General features: G+C 29.1%; 1 protein-coding gene across 1 annotated transcript in view; it reads right to left on the bottom strand.

Moving 5' to 3' along the window:
• tn (thin) overlaps positions 1-12,752 on the bottom strand; it is a 167,231-nt gene that overhangs the window by 136,613 nt on the left and 17,866 nt on the right. Inside the window, exon 2 of the mRNA XM_065511546.1 lies at positions 9,805-9,905. The gene's annotated coding sequence lies outside the window, so the exon portion shown is untranslated. The remainder of the gene's footprint in view (positions 1-9,804; positions 9,906-12,752) is intronic.

Here is a 12,752-nt window from a genome sequence, read left to right as displayed (position 1 = left end):
TAAATTTATACAATACATTTATACATTTATTTTCCAAACAATCTTTAATCAGCTTAAAAAGAAAATCGCTTCGTTGTTTATAAACAACAAGCATATAAATATAGTCAAGGTCAATTTCTATAGATTTCTATTTCTTTGTATTTGGTGTGTATCTATTAAAATTATATGAAAATTACACACAATTTTTTAAAAAAAAAAAATAAATTTAAATAAAACGTAAATGGTGAAGAAATAAAATGTGGAAATTTAAGAGAAACAATTTTTCAATACCACAAATAGTTAAATAGAAAGTTTAATATTATTAATATATAAAACTTCCAATGAAAAATAAAGAAATACTTACTTCCATGGACTGATATTATTATGAATTCTCAAAACAAACACACCAACAATATTAATACCATTAATTAATTGTAAAGTCTGAATAACTGAAATTTCGAAATAAATTCATAATTTGGTAAACGAATTGTTTGCTTTAATCTAGGTAACTTTTGTCTTTGATTGACAACAAATTTTATTCTCCATATTTATACAATATTTTATTTACATTCGGAGATTTTATTATAACAAACAGTATTTCCAAATAATGTACACCGCATATAACCCTGATGGCAAGTACAACAAAGCAAATAATATTGAAATAAGTACAAATTTGTATACAATTGGATATAATTATAGTATTTATCTTTAAATAAACACAGATACTGCCAAATTTAGATATACGAATTTGTGTATGTAAACGGCAATACACCAAGAAACATCTTATCTTATAAAAATAGAGCTGACTGTCTTCACATGCTCCACGACTAGAGTAGGGAAATCAGAATGTTTACAATCAATACGCATTAGGTAGGTCCTAATTAGAAAATTTTTCGATATTCTAAAGGTCTAAATAAGACTAGTGGAAAATATAAGAAAGCATTTTAGTTCTGATTCATACACGTCAAGTTTACTTGAGCAAGTCTTGAGTTTATAAAAGAGAGAGGAAGAAAAATATGAAAATCTTTACAATCTCCTCTTCTCTCGTATCTACAAACTCAAGACTTGCGAGAGTAAACTTGACGTGTGCGAACCAGCACACAGTGGTTTAGAAACGTTTTTTGGAAATAATTTGGTATCTCGGGAACTATTATAGCTGAGGTGTTTTCGTTTGTTCAGCGTCCTACCGCTAATGGAGGCCAGTGCATAACCCCTCAAAGTTGGTCTAATTTTTTTTTTAAAAATTGCCAAAAATCCTTTTATGATCCAAATGAGCTGAAATTTTAAATATAAATAGTATTTAAGAAGATCTACAAAAATTACGCGTAGGCTATCTCTATTAGTTGAAGAGATGTTTAGATTTATTGATATATTTTTTTAAAAATTTTGCTTGATCTTTTTATGGTTTTTTAGATATGGAGGGCCTACGAAGGGTCGAAATTTACTTTTAAAATATCAGCTTCACTGGTGCATATTCCTATAAACGCACTTAATTTGTTTCTGTATTTTTGTTATATCTTTGTTGTTCTCATCCAAATGCAAAATTTAAAATTTTTAATGAGAGACAACTTAACGGTACTTTTTGAAAGTAATTAAGTTTTTTTTCTTATTCTTGTTGTTTGCCTTAATTATGCGATCAAATGTTCTTGGTGCTATTTTAAGTGGAAGATTCGTATAAACGCAGACGTGAAATTTGTTTTTAAAAAAGTTACCAAAAATAATTCTTATCAATTTTAGTTTTTTTCAACCAAAGGTACGTTTCTAATAGTAACATCTCAATTTACTGCAACTTCTTCTATTTGAATCAATAAATTTCATCACTTTTAAAGATGCCCAAGGGAACTTTTTTGTCCGATCAAGATAAGATTCAAATTAAATTTTTTCACGATCAAGGTTGTTCCAATAGAGAAATTGGACGTAAAATCGATCGTTCAGAAACTGTAGTGCGAAATTTCTTGAAGAAAGGTCAAAAGTATGGAGTTCGCAAACCTACAAAGGGAAATACAAAACTAACAAGAAGACAACTTAATCTAATAAAATAAGAAGCAACCCGCAACAAATTGAATTCCACACAAATAAAGAATAAATTTAATCATCCAGTGACTTCCAAACACGTGACATTTTACGAAAGCCGAAATGTAAACCAATGCTAAAAAATCACCATAAAGAAAACCATCTAAAATTCGCGAGAAAATATATGAAATGGACAGATGAGTGGAAAAAAAGTAATTTTCTCTGACGAAAAATAATTAAATTTAGATCATGCTATTGGCACGATTTGAGATCAAACGATGTTCGGATGTCAAAACGTAATTTCGGTGGTGGCAGTGTTATAGTTTGGTCAGCGTTTTCTGCAGTTGGCAAGTCGAAAATATGTTTTGTTCCGACATAAATGAATAGTGCGATTTATAACGAACTGTTGGAAGATGCTCTTCTCTCATTTATGGATGAAAAAATGGATGAAGATTGCATATTGCAACAAGATAATGCTGCAATCCATGTTTCTAAGCAATCGAAATCTTGGTTTAATGAACATAGCATTCCTCTGTTGGACTGGCCGGCTAGTAGTCCGGACTTAAACCCAATGGAGAACTTGTGGGGATAAGCAAAATGGCTGTGACAGAGCTGAAACTATTTTTGAAACAATCCATAACAAAGGATCATCCACACATTATTAATAATGCTACAGTGGCTCATAAATTAAAGTACGTTTATAGGAAAATACCCTTAAAAATGGCTGTTAATCTCGAAATTTAAGTAAAAAACAAGTAAGAAAGTATGGTCGGTCAAGCCCGACCATATAATACCCTACACTAAGTAAAAGAGCAAAAAAAAATGTTCTTTTAAAATTTCAATAATTTATATTTTTGAGTGATTTTCGGAAGTGGGGTTATATGGGGGCTATGACCAATTATGGACCGATCACCATGAAATTAGGTCGTTTGATTTATGTCTATATTAAAGTTAACTATGTTGAATTTTGTGTGTTTACCAATATTTTTAAGCGATTTATGCACGTTAAAGTGATTTTCGGAAGCGGGTCTATATGGGAGCTATGACTAATTATGGACCGATCGTAACAAAATTTGGTGACATGAATTTTGTGTATATAAGACTTATTTGGAGCGGAATTTGTGGAGATACATATATAAATTAAACATTTATGACCGATAAAGTCCAATTTCGGAAGGACATTTGTATGGGGGCTAGGTGAAATAGTGGTCCGATTTCAGCCAGTTTCAATAGGCTTGGTCCTTGAGCCGAAAAAATAATATGTACCAAATTTTATTGAAATATCTTCAAAATTGCGACCTGTACTCTGCGCACAAGGTTTACATGGCCAGCCAGCCAGCCGACCAGACGGACGGACGGACGGACGGAAAGTGATTCTAAGTCGATCGGTATACTTTAAGGTGGGTGTTAGACTAATATTCTTGGGCGTTACAAACATCTGCACAAACGCATAATACCCTCCCCACTATGGTGGTGTAGGGTATAAAAAATAAAGTACAAATGAATTGTTTTTGTAAACAATATTTTAAGTGAAGTCTTAACTAATTTAATAAACAAATTTGTAGCCCCCTAAATATGTTCATGTTTAATTTTTACAATCTTTTTAAAAAAAAGTAGTGTGCGTTTATAGGAATATGCACCAGTGTATATTGGCTATAAAATTCTAAATAAAATAGAAAAACTTGATACCAGTTATCTCGTCTCTATAAAAAGTTATACGCATCCAAATTTTAAGCTTTTACCCAAAAAGGCCCAATTATTTTTTTCACTTGAAGAAAAAATTTTCTTCGGGACTATATAACATTTTTATATGATCCGAAAAGATAACTTAATGAAAAAGTGTGCAAAGTAAAACTTGGCTCACTTAAGTAGACATAACACCCTCCAGTACTATCTAAACTTGGCCAATTTAAAAAAAAAAATTTGGTTTGAGTAAAAAATTTCAAAAAGGAAAAGCATTGATCCTCGAAAAAGCCCCATATTTATATAACCTTATATGTTTCTTAAATAATTACAAAATCTTTTTACTATCACACGGTAAATAACGTCACAGTAGGCACTTTTCTAAAAACACTCAGTTTTTGGAACACATTTTCCATGTTTTAGATTTAAGGACATTTGACTCTATACAAATTCCAAATTTTGTTATAATATCATTTACCGTTAAAATTTTACATTAATTCAAATTTTATATTTTTCTTCATGGAAAATCAACATATTATATTTTTTTAGTTAGTAAAATATATAAAATTATTTAATTTTACTAAAATATCAATTCTTAACTCCTAAGGTTTCACTAATATCAAATACTTATATAAAAAGCCTTTATTTACTCCTCAGAAGTTCCACAAACTTTGCCCCCTATGACAAATTTGTAAGATTTTTTCATATATTTCATGCAGCAGCACTAACAATCTTTATCAATTCATTTGGATAATATTTTCTCAAATCTTTGCACCATAATATTAAAAGTAAAACAATTTTAAACATTTCCAAAAACCATACAAAAAATATTTCAGCTTTATTCACTAACGTGGAGTGTATAAATTGAAAATTATTTTTAAAACTGTTTGTTCCACATAAAATTCATTTACATAGGGATTCTCTAATATCTAATAATGTTTTCTCTGGGTATAACGAATCATTTTTACAAGTACATGGTATATACATACATATGTAAAACATATATGTATTTATACACATCTATACACTTCTTTTAGAGTCTCCTCATGCTCACAGCACTCGTGGTGCATAATGCGATATTTATAGATGGCTATGCAATACGGCTGGTTGATTTTCTCACACATCTCACATATGTATGCACGTTACACTGACTTATCGTACAATCACAATTGAACGAGTTGAATAAACAAATAGTCAGTCAGATCGTCAGCCTCTCGAAAGGTCTGTGTGCCCGACAATAAGTTCATGTGCCAAGTCTTGTCAAGTCATCATTATAATAAAACGTTGCATGCGACCGACCCACAGAAATAAAAACCAAGCAATAAATATTGAGTGTGTGTTTGTAAAAATAAAAGAGAAATTGTTAACAAATTTTTTGAATGCTATAGTCCGCAAAAATGATTACTATATATTTTGGTCATAGGCAAGCAGAAATTTATTTAATAAATTGTTAATTAAATACCAAAATTTTGACTGAAATTATTATTATATCAAATAATCCGAAATTCCCCAATTGCAACAAATACATGATTGTGACAATCATAACATTAAAATTGGGGATTTACAATAAATGGCGTATCTTCTGAATGCAGTTTTTGTTTTTAATAACTTATATGTCATTTTGAAGAGTACATATCTGTCATTTAATCTCACTTGGTTATTGAACATTATACTGAAACAATTTTTTTTTCTTCGAAAATGTCGAATTTTGTGCCAACAAAGCGTCATATGCGGGAAGTTTCGCTTTACTTCTTTAATTTAAAAAAAGTGCCGCTGAAGCACACAGATTGCTCACCAAAGCTTATGGTGAATGTGTTCCATCGATTTCAACGTGCGAGAGATGATTTGCTCGGTTCAGAAATGATGATTTTGACACGGAAGACAAAGATCGCCTAGCCAAAAAAGTTTGAATTCCAAGAATTAGTGGCCAGCGCACAATGGTTGAAGAGTGGCCGAAATGCATTTTTTTCATGTTAGCCGATTTGGATAATTTTTTGGTAATTTGTTGTCAGATATCAGAATATTATGATTCCGTAATATTAGGCTGATATATTTATTATTTGTTTGTTCGCTTGTTTAAAATGGCATGCAAATTTACTGTATATTCAATCTTTTGGTACAATCACAGTAAACTTATCATTTGACTTTGTTGTATATTTTCGTAAATGACAATTGCCATAGATGAGACTTGCATTAAAAAAAGTTGGTAAAAGTGTCATATAAAAAATTTCGTAGAACAAAATATAAACAACATCAAAATTTCAATTTTCATCAAATTCAGTGGACTGCATCTTTTTAGCGCTGTGGAGCGCTGTTTAACGAAAGATGTCAAATTACAGCTTGAAGTCTCAGCTAAAAGCTGTTCAGCTGCTCCTACCTGCTTCTTTCCAAAAAAAACAGTAAAAACTATAAAGTGATATAGTGATAAAGTAACATAACATTTTCATTCATGCATGTTGTTGTTGCCATAATTCTTTAGCTGTTGGAAGGAGAAATTGATCTCCTTTCCTGGGTGGTTTGTTATTTTATTATTTTTTATACTTAAATTATTAAGTAAACCCAAGCCAGACGATCAAATTATAATATTTATTTTTTGAGAAAATTGAGTTGATGCATTAAAAATCAAGGGAGTTATGAAACTTTTTCAATACAAGTTGTATGTGAAGTGGGCGGATATTTTTCAAATTTCACACAAATGATTCTGAGTGTTTAAAAGAGCTATGTGCCAAAAATCAATGCCGTAGGTCAAAATTTAATTTTCACTTTGTATGGGAGGTGGGCGTAAAAGTGGGCGGATCATTTTGATTTTTAAATTTTTTCTTGATTCGAACAAAAAATGCCTATGTGCCAAGTTTCATTGTCCTTGGACAACTTCTTCTATTTTTAGCCGCTCGTTGTATGAACTTCAACCAATGTGCAGCGCCGAACGGTTGTAAGCCGGCTGAACCGAGCCGACGATAAAATGTAAAAACTGTAAATTTTTGCGGCTAAAAATTTTCGAAATTTAAATTTATAATTTTTTACAATTCGAGTAATTATTCTTTAGACAGTCTATGGGGATTACTCCATGAAGATTGTTGTCAAACTCAACGAAAGCTTGCAAAATCATTGGAGTATTCATTGAAATGCAGGGAAATTGGGTGCCATACGAATTTAAGCTGACAGACGATTTTGCATTTTCGAAATGATGCTTGAACGCTATAAAAGAAAATTAGTTTTGCACAGAATCATTACTTGTGATGAAAAATGGATCAATTACGAATACCCTAAGCGTAAGAGATCGTATGTGAAGCCCGGCCAACCAGCCGAATCGACACCAATGCCAAATATCCATGGCGCTAAGGAAATGATCTGACTACCATTTTTTTCGATCGATGGAGAACTCGCTCTCTGGGATACGCTTCACTTTGGAACAGAGTATTCGACATTGGCCAGTATTTTAAATAAATTTATATTGTACAAAAACTTTAAAAAAATCTCGCATTTTTAATGTCATACACTCAATATAAAATTATGAAATGTTTGACCAAAAACTAAATTTCCTGGAAATCGGACAATTTTCGTTATTAGAATCTATAAAAATTTATAGATTTTTTGAAATTTTATAAAAAGAATTTTTGAAATTATAAAATTTGAAATTTGAAATATGCATGGAATTTTAAGATTTTTTGGTATCAAGTTATAATAGTTTATCGATGTCATAAAGATTTGGTATTTTTCGCTTCACTTTGGAAAAGAGTATCCGATATTGGCTTGATTCGTTCTTGGCCTCAAAAGATGAGCAGTTCTTTCAGCTCGGAATCCATATTGTTACGTTTTAACCTTTTCAAAACGTTTGGTTTATTTCCTTTAAATAAACCGGATACTTTTGATTGCAAATAAAAGCCGTTTAGTAGTTTGAAAATTGTAACAACTCTTTATTTATTTAAAATGTACAACAACAGAATTAAATAGTCACTCAATGTTTTTTTTATACACGTTTATAACTTCTCAGAAATACAGACACTATATAATGTATACGAATTCACTTGAAAAATACAGCACACTTTAAGGCACTCAGTTGATGTTTATTCAAATAGCGTCTCTGATAAACTCACTCACGACTGCAACCTCTGCCACTATTTCTAACACTGCCATCTGCACTCTAGATTGTTCTTTAACTGTCAAAATTCGAATATTCTAGATCTTACTAATACATACGCCATATGTGGTGTACTTTCTACAATGTTCTTTAACTGAATATTCGAATACAGCGTTGTCAACTTACGATCAAATCATCTGAAAGCTTTTATTTAATAATGCCTACAGATATGTTACAGTTTGCTATTACAGCACTGTTATTTGAAAGCATTATGCTACTTTTAAATAAGCCCTTAAAATCGTTATATTTGTATTCAAGTACAATTTCGTAACAATATGTTGTCAGAATGATGGGAAAAGTTCATAACTACCAATAAACAATACTTTGAATAAATTTATGTTGTACAAATGCTTCAAAATAAAAACTAAAAATTTTAAAAAATCGCACAATTCTAGAAAATGGCTAACGAAATGTTTGATCAGAAACTAAATTTCCTGGAAATCCGCAAATTTCTGTTATCAGAATCGAGAACAATTTATTGATTTTTTGAAATTTTATTAAAAAAAATTTTTTTTTTAAAAATATAAAATTTAGGATTTCAAATATGCATGCAATTTTATGAGTTTATTGTTATCAAGTCATAATGGTTGAACAATGTCAGAAATATTTTATATTTAAACAGAATAAAAAAACTATTTTAGTGACTGTACCCGTAGATATTGATGAGAAAAATTGCGGGCATTAATAGGAATTTTTTTCAATATTTTATTTAAAATATTTTCTGCCTGTTCCACAATGTCTCAGTTCTTAAAATTATTTCGAATAGTTTTCATACAAATTTTTTAGAATCATTTTTCTTTCGACATCGTGCAACAGGCTTTTTATGTGAAAATTTGTAACTGAATTTTAAACCAGTTCTCGTAGACCGAATAGGCTGAATTTTGGAACTTATGCATACACAATGCAATATTATGTTAGAAAATAAAGCTGTTAAAATCATCTCTAGAACATACATACAAATGATGTGAATGCAACTGTATATTCGAAAATTCAAATTTAATTTAAAAAATTCGAACCTATTTTCGAAATTTTTGTAAAACTGTTAAAATAATCTCTATACTATTTATTTAATGACAATTTCCTAAATTCTCCAATTTCGAACATAAAAATTTAGAAAAAAAAAAATTAAAAATAATTATGAATTTTAAAGTATTTTCAATGTACTATCAGAATAAAAGCCATAGAGAAAACACATAGAGCGGAAACTCTCCTGTCAAAGACCTAACTCAGTTGTCAAAAACCTAAGTGGTGGGAATGTATTAGTAAAAAAACTATGTGAAAACAAAAACAACACTCGTATGTGTAACTTTTTTGAGTAATTTTTTTGTTTGAGTTTTTTTCGAGTTTCCGCTCTATGTTCTCTATGATAAAAGATCTTTAAAATATGTTCGAAAATTCGAGTTTTAATTCGAGAGAAAATAAATTAATAATTAAAAAACATTTTCTAAAAAAAGCTTTAAATAGACATAAATTTAAATCAAACTGTTTATTAAAGTAAAGAGTTTATATCATTGGATTGGATGTACTGCCAAGCAGCATCGAAAGTCCAAAATATGCAAAAATTATAAACAAATTAATGCATAAAACTGTCGCCAATATTACCACAAATTTAACATACATATTATTTTATTGTAGTTTTCTATGTTGAAAAAAAACCGCAACGAAAAAGTTAGATTAATTGGTGGAAATATTTAAAAATAGCAGCCTGCAATCACCAAAACAACTAAGGCAACGTCAATTTATACGTACCACAACATCCGTTCTCTACTTATTAGTTCTAAATACTTGTGTACCCTGAACATTTTTTTTTTTTGCATTTAAATTTTTTTTTTTTTTGGAATTGGGATTAAATTAGTGAGTGAGTGTAAATTAAAAGCTATTTTGGTACACAGTTTTTGTAATTTTTTCAGCATTTTATCGTCAGACTTTTATGGTTATTTTCACAAGGTAAATGTCCGTTTAATATTATGATGAGTGCGTGCACTTACCGTCTTTTTTTAGATGAAGTAGTAAAAGAGTAGAAAAACTTTTAGACAGCCCCCTAAAGGGTGTCTTTGTTTCTTAAAACGACCTCTGTTAACTGGTGGTTCTGAAATTAGAGAAATTTATAGAAAAATTAATAAATATTACAAAACAAGTAAAAATGTTTTGAACTAAACTAATATAACACAGATTTCACTGATGAAGAATGAGTTATGCAGGTTCAAATAATTGTTGGAATATATTAAAATGATTGATTTTTTGATTGAAATTGTTTATGATTTAATCGTGAAACTTAATATCGATTAATAGAATTATTCGATTAAAAAAAAATTATATAAATTTCCTTCATTGAGTAATGGCTCCAATTGGTCCTCAAACTTTTTTGAATGGCCTAGGCGGTCTTTGTCTTTTGTGTCAAAAAAACGCCCTCTATTGTAAATCCCGCATTTTTAAGTCATACGTCCAATAGAAAACATTTTTTACTATTATGTTTATATAGAATTAATATTCAATGTTAAATAACAAACTAATATAGAACATAAAAGTATTTTTTTTTATTTTTAATTTTTCAAGTTCATTGTAAATCATACATATGTATGTACCCATACATGTTTATTTGACCATGTTAAAATTGTATCTATTGTATGTTTCTTTTCTTTTTAATTAATTAGTTAATTTTTTTCATTTAGAAATGTTTATGTTTTCGTTTTTTTTTTGTATTTTTTCTTAAATATAAATTGTTTTTAAATGACAAACCAAAACATGTTAAAAACGTCTAACAATGCGTTGTCATTTTTGGCTTTAATTCAAATAATTATCTAGATATCTATCTGTATTTTAGGGGTCAGCTACTATCAATTAAAGTGTTTTTTTTTTGCTGTTTTCAAACAGATATTTTCTATATGAATGTAAGGTAATGTGTGTGAAAATGCACCGGAAGTATTCAGGTGGGGATATAGTTTAAAAACAATTTTAAATTAAACAAATACAAAAGATATTTGAGATAATAAAAATAACAAAGTTAGAACAATAAAAAAATAAAGAAAAAATTTTACAAGAAAGTGTGTTCAACTAAACAATATAAAATCAAGCCTTATAGTGAAAATATCTTAACCAACAATATTAATAAATTTTAAAGCTTCTCTTGTAAAGTTTTTTGATATGCAATTAAGATATTTTCGCTGTTAGGCCTCGAAAAAAGTAATAATTTCATTTCATTTAATTTTTGAGCGTTACAAACATCAACAAAAACGCAATATACCCACTACCTTGGTGTAGGGTATAAAAATGTCATCAAATCATTCCTACCAAAAAAACGTCTTTAAATTTTTTAAAAAAACTTTCAATTAGAATAGATTACATACGCAGTTGAATTAATTCTTAATAACCTTTATTCAAACTTTGGATGGTTCAATTCTTTTTAATTCATATCGAATCCAAAACGAATATATTTTTATACCCTTCGCCATTCCGTACCTGCGATATAAATTTTGCGATTTTCGAGAAAAACTAATTTTTTGGCCATATTTTGGCGAATGTGCCCAATTTCCTTACTGTTATTAATTTTAAGTAAAATCTGTTCACAATATTATAGTCCAGGTAATTTTAAATAGAGTCTGAATGTTTTCCTAAAATGGGAAAATGTTAACCCTTAAATCGTGAAGGTCAAAGGTAAAATTTTTCAATATTTGGATTTTCTAATGGAAAGATAGCAGGTTTTACTTAAAATTAATAACAGTACGGAAATTGGGCACATTCGCCAAAATATGGCCAAAAAATTAGTTTTTCTCGAAAATCGCAAAATTTATATCGCAGGTACGGAAAAACTATAGGGGCTATTGTCATACTTCTTTCATATTTTTATTCCCTATTATGTTGTCAATAAATTCCCATGTGATGATCAAAAAATTCTGAAATTTGTTTAAGAAAATTTTTAAAAATTTGAAAATGGAGTTTTGAAACTGCCATTAAAAAAATTGGTTTTTTTTCGGTTATACCTGCGAATAGCTTAACTGTATCCTATGAAGATAAAAACTCATATACAAGTAAACATGGATACATTTCTTGGTCTAGTAGCCTGAGATACGTAATGGCCTGGAGATTTTTTAATAACTTTAAAATTTTTTAACCAATTTTGGTCTTTTATATCTGATTAGAACGACAATTACGTACACATTTCGATTCTTTTAAATTAAATTGCAAAAGTAATTATTTGATGGCAAAAAATTAAAAAAAAAATTTTTCCCCTTGTAAATGCACCTCAAAACAAAATCGAAAGTCGGCACGGATTGCCCTTCTTAGAACAAGCTAAAAAATTTGTTGGTGGTATTTTAGGTCATTACGAAAGTTTTCAGCGGGTACCGTTTCAACATTTCAAAAAATTTAATTCTAAGGGAAACTACTATATATAGGTTTGTCATTCCATTTGTAATTTCTACATTTTCCATTTGTGACCAAACAAACTATATATATTCTGGATCGTTATAGATAGCGAAGTCAATATAGCCATGTCCTTCTGTCCGCCTATATGTTGAAATCAACTTATATATATTATAGTTCGATAAAATCGGTCCACAAATGGCTGAGATATAAGGAAAAAATCAGGACAACCTCGATTTTTGAACTCTTTTTTATCTATATCTGGATTACTAAGTCATTAATTCAAATACCTTTGCAACGACGTATATAAGGCTATAGTAAGTTGGACCTACAATGGGTCAAAATCGTGAAAAAAAAATGTTTAACCCGAATTCTTTTTTCACCAAAAATTTTTTTTTTCGCTAAATGTTAAAAAAAAAATTTTAAATTTTAAAAAAAAATAAAAATTTAAAAAAACAATTCGAAAATTTTTTTTTTTCAAAAAAATGAAAAAAACAACTTTGGAAAAAAAATTATTTTGTTTACCTAAAAATATTTAAAATTTTTATGTTGAACTAAATTTGGTGTAGGGTAT

The sequence above is a fragment of the Calliphora vicina genome, chromosome 5 (assembly GCF_958450345.1).
Source record: "Calliphora vicina chromosome 5, idCalVici1.1, whole genome shotgun sequence".
NCBI classification, from domain to species: Eukaryota; Metazoa; Arthropoda; class Insecta; order Diptera; family Calliphoridae; genus Calliphora; species Calliphora vicina.
The sequence above is the reverse complement of the archived record's forward strand: the minus strand, read 5'-3'. Positions and strand labels throughout refer to the sequence as shown.